This window comes from Cryptomeria japonica, chromosome 8 (genome assembly GCF_030272615.1).
Source record: "Cryptomeria japonica chromosome 8, Sugi_1.0, whole genome shotgun sequence".
Classification (NCBI taxonomy): Eukaryota; Viridiplantae; Streptophyta; class Pinopsida; order Cupressales; family Cupressaceae; genus Cryptomeria; species Cryptomeria japonica.
The window spans coordinates 682,098,462-682,110,510 of NC_081412.1; positions in this window are offsets into that span (position 1 = coordinate 682,098,462).

The window sequence follows — 12,049 nt, forward strand, 5'->3', positions numbered from 1 at the left end:
ATTATGGCTTTAGCTTTTATTGAGCATAAAAAGAGTAATATTTTCATATTTGAAATTTGAATGGTTATACACTGTGCCAAATTGAAAGGAAGGTAGCATATGTACATTTTGTATGATTATAGCATGATAAAGTGTCTTATATTTGTATTAAGGGTCATTTTGTTTATGTTATAATTAATGAAAGCACATTATAAAATATAATAGGCTTCTTTGAGAGGGTACTGCCAATTGAATAATGCTTAATACAATATGATATATAGCTTCTAATATTAAATGGAGAGTTGATAAAAATGAAATTATTATTTAAATAAAAGAAATATCATATATAGAGTAAAAAACTTTTATTTCCTAATAGAATATAAAATCTAAAAATATTATGGAAACAATTGTTGGCATTTGCAGTTTGCTGGCATTTTGCATATAGATTGCATTAATGATATGTTGTCATTGATGCCAATTGGACCGATAATGGTATTCATGTTATTGTTGATATTGTTGTTTTTTATATTGGCTAGTAATCGGTAAGAAAAGATTTGTGGAAGATGTTGTAAACCAGTATGTAGAGTTTGTGAGTTGAACTAGTAAACTGGTGTGAAGGGTTAAACCTTTCTATGCAATGTAACTGGTAAACCTTGTCAGTTGTTAAACCCTAACCGATCAAGTTTGTTGGTTTATTATCTGATAAGTGGTAATGATGGAGACATGTGTGATCATTGTATGAGGATATGTTCAAATTGTTTTGGAAAATTTATTTATTGTCTAGGGAAGGAGAAAAGTGGATTGCATCTAATGCACAACACGTGATGAGTTACAAAGTCTGATGAAGAGATGATCATGGAGCGGTTGGAATTTTCTTAAACAATGTGAAGAGATTGTCATGATTTCTAATGGTCAAGATTGTACCAACTTGTTTCTAATCTCGATGATGAGAATTGAGTTTTTGTTGTGTTACTGACCTAATTGATTTGTATTTAAAGTCGATGAAGTTGTTTGTAAAATTTGTTGGCAAGATTAGTAGAAACCTGTTGAGTGTGTTGTTGCCTAACCAGTGAATGGATCTGCCCTTTGAGTGAAGGCAGATTGAAGCTTAAAAGGATCTAATCAAGCAAATGTAGTGCTATTCAAATACATCAAGAAAACCTGTTGTTTTCTAACAATTACAGTAGAAGTAAAATCCCTTAACCGAGTAAGCTCTAACAAGCTTGGTTACTCATTAAATCCTCTAACAAGGTGGTCCATTATCTTGGATTCTTAAATCCTCCAGCGAGGCTACTCCTAACAGGGTATTGTGCTTTTCATCAAGGCATATTTGTAAATCCCTTAACTGGGTGATTCCTAACCGGAATTAGTTCTTAAGAGGACTTATTGTAAAGATTTAATAGGCTTGGCTTCTAATAGGGTGAACTACAGAAGAGTTTAGATAGATATCTTTGTGAGTCTCATCTCAATATGGTTTTACCGATTTGGGTTTTCCACATATAAACATTTGTGTCAAGTGGTGAATGCTTTCATGGTTATAATCTTATTTATTGATTTGATTAACTTCTGATAAAGGCATGATAACTAGAAGCATTGAGAGATGAATATGTTGAGTTATGATTAAGCATTGTTGATGTTTACAAGATTAAAAGTTGTTTACTATTAAGTTGTCATAACAATCAAACTAGTTAATGTTGAGTATTCTTATGAATATAGATCTTGACTGAGATATGTTTACTTTGTATGATTGATTTTGAGTTTGGGAACTTTGTATCAGTTTTTGAGTATATTGATTCACCCCCCCTCTCAGTATTGTACCTGATACTTATTCTTTCATCATACCATCAATTGGTATCAGAGCATCTCAGGTCCTCTTAATCTAAAAGCCTAACAACTTGAGGAAAAGATCTTGTAGATCATGATGAAGAAAGAAGGTCTAAAGTTCAACAAAGATAACTATAGAATATGGAGTGATAGAATGAATATTTACAATAAGATTCTTGGTAGTTAGTACTAGGATCATATAGGAACTAAGTATATTACACCTACTAGAATCCTGACTGATGATTAGAAGAAAGAACAACAAGAAAATCACCAAGCATTAGAGGCTATTATTAGTTCCTCGTCTGATGCTAAATATGTAGATGTTCATGGTCTTGAAACTGCATATGAAGTATGGCAAAAAATTGAAGAGATTTATAGTGGTGATGAACATGTTAAGATTGCCAAAGAGGAGAGTTTAAGAGGAAAGTTCGCTAACATGAGAATGTCTAAAGGTAAGAATATCTAGCAGTATGGTCAAAGGATTAAAGAGATAGTTAGTGAGATAAAGAGTGCAAGAGGGAAAGTGGAAGATGCCACAGTAATCAGTAAGGTACTGAGAACCTTGCTACCGGTCTATGCTATCCGAGTTGTAGCTATTCAGGAGCTGAAATCCATTGACAAGACTAAGGTAACCCTTGACTCTATTATTGGCAAACTTACTACCTTTGAATTAAATGGCTATGATAGTAGTGTACAAAAATCAAAATCTGCATTCGGAGTGTTGTCCTCGATTTCAACATGGCCAAAATTATGAGGCAACCCTACGAAACTGGTCTGTTTCATACCTTATGGTCTCCGAGAGAGCTTAATCGACTTCGTCGGTTAGTTCATTGTGTTTCTTGTTTTCTGTTTTTAATGTTTTCCTAGTTCCCTTAAGTCTAAACTGCAGGGTTCTTTTTGCTTTATACACATTGGATTTTAAAGTCTAATGTGTATTTGTAGATTTTCTTAGCCTGCAGTTCAGACTTTCAAGTCTGAACAGCAGACTGTTTGTCCAAAGGTTGCATGTCGGACTTTAAAGTCCGACATGCAAGAATTTCTAGCCTGCATGTCAGACTTTAAAGTACGACATCGAAGAATTTCTAGCTTGCATGTCGGACTTTAAAGTCCGACATGCACTACAAGTTGTCATTAATTTCACATTTATTGTTAATTTAGAGTTTTAATATTTAATCGCATTTTTTAGGTTTCATGTCTTCATTTTTGTTTGTGTTTTCTTTTTCCTTCACGTGCCCTCCACCATCTTCCTCGCTGCAACTCAGATTCGACCGCGCTCTCATCAGATTTTTCGACATCATTTGTTGCTGAAGAGGTAGGGTTTGTATTTTATTTTCTTTTCGTGCTTTTGTTTGCTTTTAGCTTTTCTATTTTTCTTGTTTTATTTTCTTTTGGTTTTCGCTTTGTGTGTCGAAGGAGCATTCAGATTTTAAACTCCGATTGCTCCTTCCTCCTTATTCCTCCCAAGTCATCGTCTCCATCTGCATATCAGACTTTAAAGTCCAGTGTGCAGCTGGGTTGTAGGATCTCCGCATATCGGATTTTAAAGTCCGATATGCGGGATCATAATCTTTGCATATCAGACTTTAAAATCCGATATGCGGAGAGGAGTAGGTTGACATGTCAGGTTTTAAAGCCTAACATGTCAACCAATTATTTTCCCCTTTGTAGGCACTTCGGACCTTAAAGTCTGATGTGTCTTTAATCTATCCTATATAGCACATCGGACTTTAAAGTTTGATGTGCTTATTTTGAGTTTTCCCCCTACACATTGGACTTTAAAGTTTGATATGTTATTGATTTTCCCTGGATTCACACATCGGACTTTAAAGTCTGATGTGTTGATAACCCATCCCAGATTCGAACATCGGACTTTAAAGTCCAATGTGTTGATCAAGTTTTTTTTTTTTAAATTGCATATCGGACTTTAAAGTCCGATGTGCAATTTTTGTTTTCAAAAGAGCATGTCAGACTTTTTTCCCTGACCTGTTGTTTTTGGTAGTTTTACTCCCAAGCCTATTTTGAGTCTCGTTTTTTGATCCGTTTGAGAAAAAATGATTTTGATAATGATGAATAGCTAATCACTAGTGTTGAATGCAGTCATCATGAATGTGAAAGCTCGCTCACGATAAGCTTGAGTCTTCCTTAGGTCAGTTGGAATCTTCTCCAAGTAAAGCATCATCAAGAAAGATGAAATACAAGTATGACAAGTACTTGAATCTGTACCTAGAGAGTTTGGTAGACTCAAATATAAGGGAAATTAGGGACACTGAAATTGGGCATGTTGATATGCAAGAATTTGTTGATTGGGTTCATAAGGCTCCTGCTTGTCTAACCAGTCTAATCAAATCTGAGCTGCATAAGTATGCATATTTCCTAGTTGTAGCTCATGATCCTTAATTTGTACTGGCAATAGTGGATCACTTTGATCCAAATACAAGGCAAGTAAAAGACTTTGATCACAACATCATCATGACCCTAGATAGTGTGTTCTTTAACAGTGTTTTCAAAGGTTCACCAATTGAGGAAGTGGCTGATATTTCTCAAGAGAGTGCTCAAGAGTACTACGAGAAACATGAGGATAAATGAAAAAAGGTGATCAATACTATTTATCTCTCTGTTGCAAGAAGTTACCTCACCTCACGATGGCCTAAGTCCTTCCACAAGAGTGATTTTAATGAGGAATATAACGACATGGTCAGCATGTTATCTAGAGTGAGGGGGTTAAAAGACTTATTATTTTCAAAACTAGATGTCTTATTATATAAATATAATCAGAAAGGGGGCTGCAAGAATCGATTGGGGAGAGAAGACTAGTGATGCGCTCTATGCTCAATTGAAGGAGGTCAAGGTGACACTGAAGTTTTACATGACCTTGTACCTGGTATACGTAGCTACTTCAATGAGGAAATATCCAGGCTTGTCTACAAGGGGTGACAAGAGATTGGTGCTCGTCTGGGAGTATTGTGATCGACTTACCATTAAGAATCAAGGTAACCACTATAGAAGAGTCAACGATGCTTTCTTTGTTGTGTACAAATGTATATTTGATAAGGGCCTTCAAAAGCCGAGATTGTTAGAGATCGCTTACAATAGGGTATCTCATTATGGTTGTGTTTTTCTTCAATTTCCTACATTCACCTACATATGAATTAGATGTTTTTTGGGAGAGCCCTTTATTCTACCAAGGTTCCCTTCAGACAAGATCATTCTTATGGAGTTGTGTAGACAACTAATTAGTGTGCATGAGAAACAATCACAAGCATATAAGACTGGGCTAAAATTTCCATAATCAATCGGTAGGTACTCAGTACTAACCAACCCTAAAGCCAAGAACATGGAAGAAGAAATGCAATGGAATACCATGCGAAGATTCAAGGCACGAAACAAGTTTGACTTTCGTGGCATAAAGAGAAAACTCAGGAGGAGTTATACTCATGTCGATAGGTTTGAGGATGTTTGGGCAGATTGTTAGAATGAGGAGGATATAAGAAGGATGGATTTCAACCGTCTTACTTTGGAACAAATTGAAAATTTGGATTTAGCTAAGATCCCAATGACCATGGAAGACACAAATGACATAGTGGACCCTATTTATTATGAGAAGAAGATTGATTACTCCCCACTTCCACTTGTGCAATTGTCGAAGAAAGAAGCAAATCTATTCCTCAGAGGATCTCTCCTATCTTAGCAAACAGCAATGCATGGCTGGTAAACAAAAATCTCAGGATGAAACAACTTCCTGCTAGTTCAGGAGATGATGCCAACAATGATGGCCCATTGGGCAAGACAGCTATAGCTAAAACAAGAACAAAGAGCAGGGCAGACCCACAAGAATTATCCTCAGCTCTTGTGGTACAATCAAAGGGTAAAGGACCCAAAATCAAATTTATAGTTAAAGGGTCGAAGAAGAGTGAATCATCATTTGCCTCATAGGAACCAGTAGCGAAAGAGCCAGAACAACTGCCTGCCAGTGAAGTTGGAAAAGGAAAAGAGATTGAAGAAGGTGAAATTCATCAACAAGAGGAAGTATAGGTAGAAGAAGTATCATGCCCAGCTGAAATTGAGACCCCAATTACCTCACAAGTAATCGTCCACTCTATTGACTCTGACTTTGACCAAGAGGATGAGGATTTTCAAGAAGATGGAGATCTAAGTATGGGCATGATGCAATCAGAAACCATTGGTCAGTTTTTCACAATAACTGACTTCTCTAATTTAGATGATATCCCTTAATCTACTTTTGAATCCACGATGATGGATATTAATAAAACCTTGGAAGATGCACTTGCAGAACATGTTTCAGTAGACTTACCCATCACTACCACCAGCACTACAATAATTCCTACATTGGTAAGTGTTGAAGTTACATTCACGACACCCTCAACTCTCTGATTTGTAACTAAAGAAGTAGCAGCAACAAATGTTCCACTAGATACCTCAATATTAGCACCATTAGTAACACTCACAACTGCTCCAAGCTCTAGTCAACCTGCTCCCTAAGCTTCAACTCAAAATCAGGAAGGAGCTACTACTCCATAAGCCAATCTAGAACTACCCCCTTGGATGGAAGTAGTGGCCCTTAAAAGGAAAAAATAGGTGATCTCTCCAAACAAGTTTGACTTTGAACTTTTGGTTCCTGCAAAGCCTAAGGGAACAAAAAAGCCAAAGATAGTATCTTAGCTGGTAGTAGACCTGGCTTTTAAGAGAAAATATGTTGAAGTTATGGTACCATCATCAGATAAGGACAAAGGCAACATAAGATCTAAAGATTATACCATACAGGTCATAGAGCTCAGGGTGGAAACACATGAGAGTGTGAAATTGGATTCATAGATAGCCTTTAATTCCTTGTTGAGAAGATTGGATCGGGAGAGGGATGAGAAAAATATCTTGAAGCAGAAGTGTGAACAGCTGACCAACGTTCTTCTAAAGGTAACACAATCTTCTCAAGAGGTTGAACCCATAGGATCCTTAATAGATACCGAAGCCCTCAAGAAGGTTGAATAGGTGGGAGCTAAAGGTCAAGTGATGGATGAGTGGATTTCACGGCTAAGACAAGAAGACTCTCATCTTCTAAGTTCAATAGTGGGACTATTGTTAGATTATGAAGTAGTCCAGAGTCAGATGCAAGGACACAAAACCTCTTTATTGCAGGAGATTGAGGAAGTTGTGAAAAGTACTACCTTGTGGAGAAAAATGGAAGACTTTAGGATAGATGTCTTGGTTGGGAATAAGTTAATTTCCACAAGGGAGAAGTATATCCAGATCTTGTCTTTATTGTCTCATAAGCAAGAGACAATGATGTTAATGGTTGCAGAGCTAGACCGAGAGAAGAAAGAAGGTGATGATGAGGTTGACCTCATTTTTGCCAAAGTTGGTGATCTCCCTTGCTATTTATATGATGGCGATCAAAATCTCGTCACTGTTGAAGTTGTCACACAAGAATTGCTTTCCTTGATGGATCAATGTGTGGGACAAGATTTCTCACTTGATACATTTGATAAACTGTTAGAAATCCAGGTCAGTCTTGAAGTCCTCACATCCATGTTGAAGGATGTTAAAAAGAAATAGGTGAAGATTCAAGATGCAATTTCCTGCATCCAAGTCATCACAAGTTCTACCTTTATGCTGAACGAAGCAGAGATGAAAGCCATCCTTGCTAAATTCGAAGATTTCCAGAAATCCAATGAAGAAGAGAATCAAGAATGAAGTACCCCCTTTTTGGCACCTTTTCTTCATGCAGTTGCACCGATAAATGTTGCCAATTTTTATGCAGTTGCATGTTTTCTTTATATTGTAGTTGTAGTAAAATGGGATTGTGTAGTTGAATAAGTCAACTGTGCCCACCTTTTTCTCAACTTCTTTTCCTATATAAAGAGGGCCTCTTTTGTAAATATTTTATCCTTTTCATGCTTAGCAAAACTCTGTAGATTTATATCCCAACTAAGACTTTGGGCTTTTGTGGTGAAAATTCTATCAAATAAATAAACAAAACAATTTTGTTGACCACAAACTTTGTGATGTATCAATAAAATCGTTTATATAATTTAATGTTCCTATGTCCATTGAATATATATTATCTTTACTTCTTTGATCTTTAAAGATATTGTTATATGGTTAAAGAGCTCTCAAATCTTGCAAGTAGACTTTGTGCTCTTAGCATATTTGAGAAATCTACTGATAAATTAAGTAACTTGTGGTAAGTTTTGTATTGCTGTGGTTATTTGTAGTTTAATGGATTAGAAATATATACTTGAAGACTTTGAGCTATAAGCTAGGTTTCTAATTGTTTAATTTGTAATGATCAGTTTGAATTAGTGTTACCTTAAAGGAGACTTTGTGCTGCTTAATAGTAACTCTTGGTGTAGTTTGTTAGATTAATAGTTCTTTTCTTTAAGTATCTGAAGAGATAGAGAAATTGTAACTAGGTGAAGGGGGAATACATAAACTCTAATAAAAGCAAAATATTCACCCAACAGTTTTTTGATGACTCTGTTGGGGAGCGACGTGCAACCGATTTGTCTTTTGGGTTGCAGTGTGCTTTCATTGTAATTTCCATATTGTTGTTTTTCTTCAAATCATAATCTGGCTGATCAAAGTTACACTCGTGGGAAATGATTAGTAGGAATTCATGATCCTACTTTTGAAGTATTGCATCAATTCAATTTTCCCTTTGTGACACCTCCATGGATGCTTTCTCCTTTGCAGCGAACACAAAGTTTTGCTCCATCTACACGACGATCTCCCATACCAAGTGAGGTGTGAAGTTTGCAAGTTTCAGTTGTTCCACTTGCAAATAATTTTGTAATACTACCCTATAATCTAGTAAGGATGGCTGCTGCTGGCCCTTGGGGCACTGCTTTTGGTCCTCTGAACTTGACCGCACCTTTGCATGAACTTTCCAAAGGTACGCGGAAAAATTTACCCAAATTTTTTGGGGATGGTTCTCAGCACTCGGATAAACACATTTCTGCCTTCTACATTGCATGTGAATTCCTAGGTGTTGAGCATGAAGATGTTTAAGTGAGATTATTCATTGAGACTTTGCATGGAGCTATTGTTGATTGGTTCTATCATCTTACTAATGCTTGTATCAGAAATTGGGCAACTCTTAGAACATTGTTTGAGGCAAGATTCAAGTCCACCAAAGATGATCATGCTTCATTGGCGCAATTAACTCAATTGAAGAAAGAGCCTTAGGAACCCATGTGTGAGTTTGTAGCAAAATTTGACAAGTTAGATAATCATATCCCAATTGCTTCAAGACCCACTACTGGAAACTTGAAATTCTTTTTTATCAATGCTCAATTGCCAGAAGTGAGTTTTCTTTTGCGAAGGAATAATCCTACAGATTTGGCTATTGCTCAACAAATGGCTATATCGGTTGAAGACGATCTTATCCTTGTGGGTAAGATAAGGAGAGACCCTAATAAGGTTAGGGGTAATCAAGCTGTTGATGCATCTCTCTCTTCAACTAGTTCTGTTGATCCTATGATACAGAAGCTAGCAAAGGAGTTGTTGGCACTTAGGAAGCAAATTTCCTCACAAGGAAATACTTCTTATCGTGATGTTCCAAGAAGGACTTATCCAAACAATGCTTCCAATTACGCCATGCATAATTAGAATAAATTGCCTTCTGCTCCAGAGAGGCTTGCGTTGGAAGCACCACCCCAAAGTTCATCTACGGGATATTATGAAGCTGAGGAGAATGATCTTCCTCCTTTTGGTGAAGATGCCAATTTGCATCAAGAAGGTGATGTAGAGTTGGCTGGCGACTCTAATATCAGGTTTATGCAATATCAAGAAGATGATACACCAGATACACATGATTGAGACATTTTTGCAGTATTCACCCATTCACAAGCATAGACATCTCAATCACTTGTCATTACAAAGAGTTATAATTCTATTCAAATTAAGGACTCTCAACATTTACCAATTTCTATTGCGAAGCATGGGACTCCCATACCAAATCTTGCAAAGGACAACACTATCTCAATGGATGTCGCGAAGAATAAAAATGTAAGTGATTCTTCAACTACTATCATTTTTTCTACACCTGTCAATTCTTCTACACATGCATCAAAGACTAGTGTACCAAATATTTTAAATTCTCAAAATAAGAATCCAAATCCATCTTTGGTCATGAATTCCTTTCAGTCATTTGATATTTTAGACCATGCAAAGAAAACCAAAATACAAATGTCTGAAGTTGAATTTTTGAGATCTAATCCAGATCAATTTGACCATTTGGTCAAGTTTGTTAGAGAAAAAGATACTACCCCTAGTAATCTCCCTAAGTCAAACTCACTTCAAAACAACCTAGTAACTTCCCCTTCTCCTGTAGAGAAGATAGAACCATTTTACATCTCTTTGTTGATAAATGGTTATAAGCTTAGTAACTGTGTAATCAATTCTGGGGCATCTAATAATGTTATGCCATCAAAAGTTACCAATGCCCTTGATTTGACTTTGACCAAAACATTTGGAAGGTGTTTCTCTATGGATAACAAACAAGTTCCCTTGATTGGTCAAATTGGGGACGCCCAGTTTGCTTTTTCTTCATTCGCAGAAAAGAAAATTAAGATGACAATACTGGTAGCCGATGTACTGGCCTCCTATGGTCTATTGTTGGGAAGAAATTTTTGTAGAGATGTTGGGGGTGAGTTAAACATGGATATGAATGAGGCTCGTATTCCTGTTAAAGGAGTTGTCCAGAGGTTACTTCCAGAAAAAGAATCAAAATATACCGTTGTCAAGTCTGATGATCAGTGGGCCTAGATTCTTTTTGAATCATCGGGTATGGGTAATTATTTCATTCATACTGATGATGGTTTAAAGGTGACTTCTGAGAGTGAAGGTGCCATTCCACTCAATAATTTCACAGTTGATTGTCAAAGTAGTTGTGAAAGTAGTGTTATGGAATTAGAAGGATCTTCAACTTCACAACAAGAAACTCTCAATTTTGATACCATCAGCATTGGTATTCCAGATGATGTTTGGACACTGGAGTTTGATGGTAACTATTCTTCTACTGGATTAGGAGTCGGTATTGTTTTAGTTTCCCCTAAGGGTAATCTTTTCCCTTTCTCTTTCAAATTGCAGTTCGATAACACAAATAACACTGCTGAGTATGAATCACTCCTCTTGGGAAAAAATGTTGCTCAGTAGAAGGGAATCAAGAATTTGCATGCTCAAGGAGATGCTGGGTTAATAGTCTGTCAAGTCTAGAACATATATCAAACAAGGAGCGAAAGGCTGAGACACTATCACAACCTTGTATGAGATCTATTGAGGCTTTTGACGCTTTTGATATATATGTGGTTTCTTGTGAATTCAATGACAAGGTTGACTCATTAGAAGTATCAAAAACTTCTTTGGTTCCTCACAAAGATTTTTTAGGATCAACTAATGTTGTTGAGTTAGGTTTCCGGCCAAGTGTTCCTGACAACTCTAATCATTGGCATGTGTTTAATGATGATCATCATGTAATAAATTTTTTGTGGACCACTGGCAATTTTGATGATCTGTACTTTGAAGGTAGTCACTGCCCTTCAAAGGATGCAATTGAAATTATTGATGCAGAAATGAGAGAGAACTTTATGCAATTAAAAGGAAACAAGATCCCCAAGGGTCTAGTTTCGCTAGAAAATCTTTTTGACAAACATGATCGCTATGTTAATAAGCAACAAAGATCAGCTACAGGGTCAATGGAATATGAACAAGTAAACATTGGGACTGAAGACAATCCAAAAATTATTAACATTGGAAAGTGTTGTTCACAAGGAGAAAGGCAAAAATTTGTTGCATTATTGTAGCAGTACGTTGATGTCATGGCATACTCCTATGAAGATCTAAAGTATTTTCATCCCGAAGAGCTCTGCCATGACATCCCATTGAAACCAGGTATTACGCCTTTCTATTAGAAGCAAAGGAAATACAACCCAAAGATCTCCGATACTATCTTTGTTGAAGTACAAAAGATGTTGAAAGCAAGGATAATCTTCCCCATCCACCATTCTTCTTGGATAGCCAATATTGTACCCATACGTAAGAAGAATGGCAAAATTTGGATATGTGTATATTTCTGAAACTTGAAATAGGAATCCTTGAAGGATAATTATCCTTTACCTATCATGGATCATGTCCTACAAGTTGTTACTAGAGCAGAGATGATGTCCATGTTGGATGGATATTTCAGGTTATAACGAGGTAGAAGTTCTGGAGCAAGATCAGCCTAAGACTA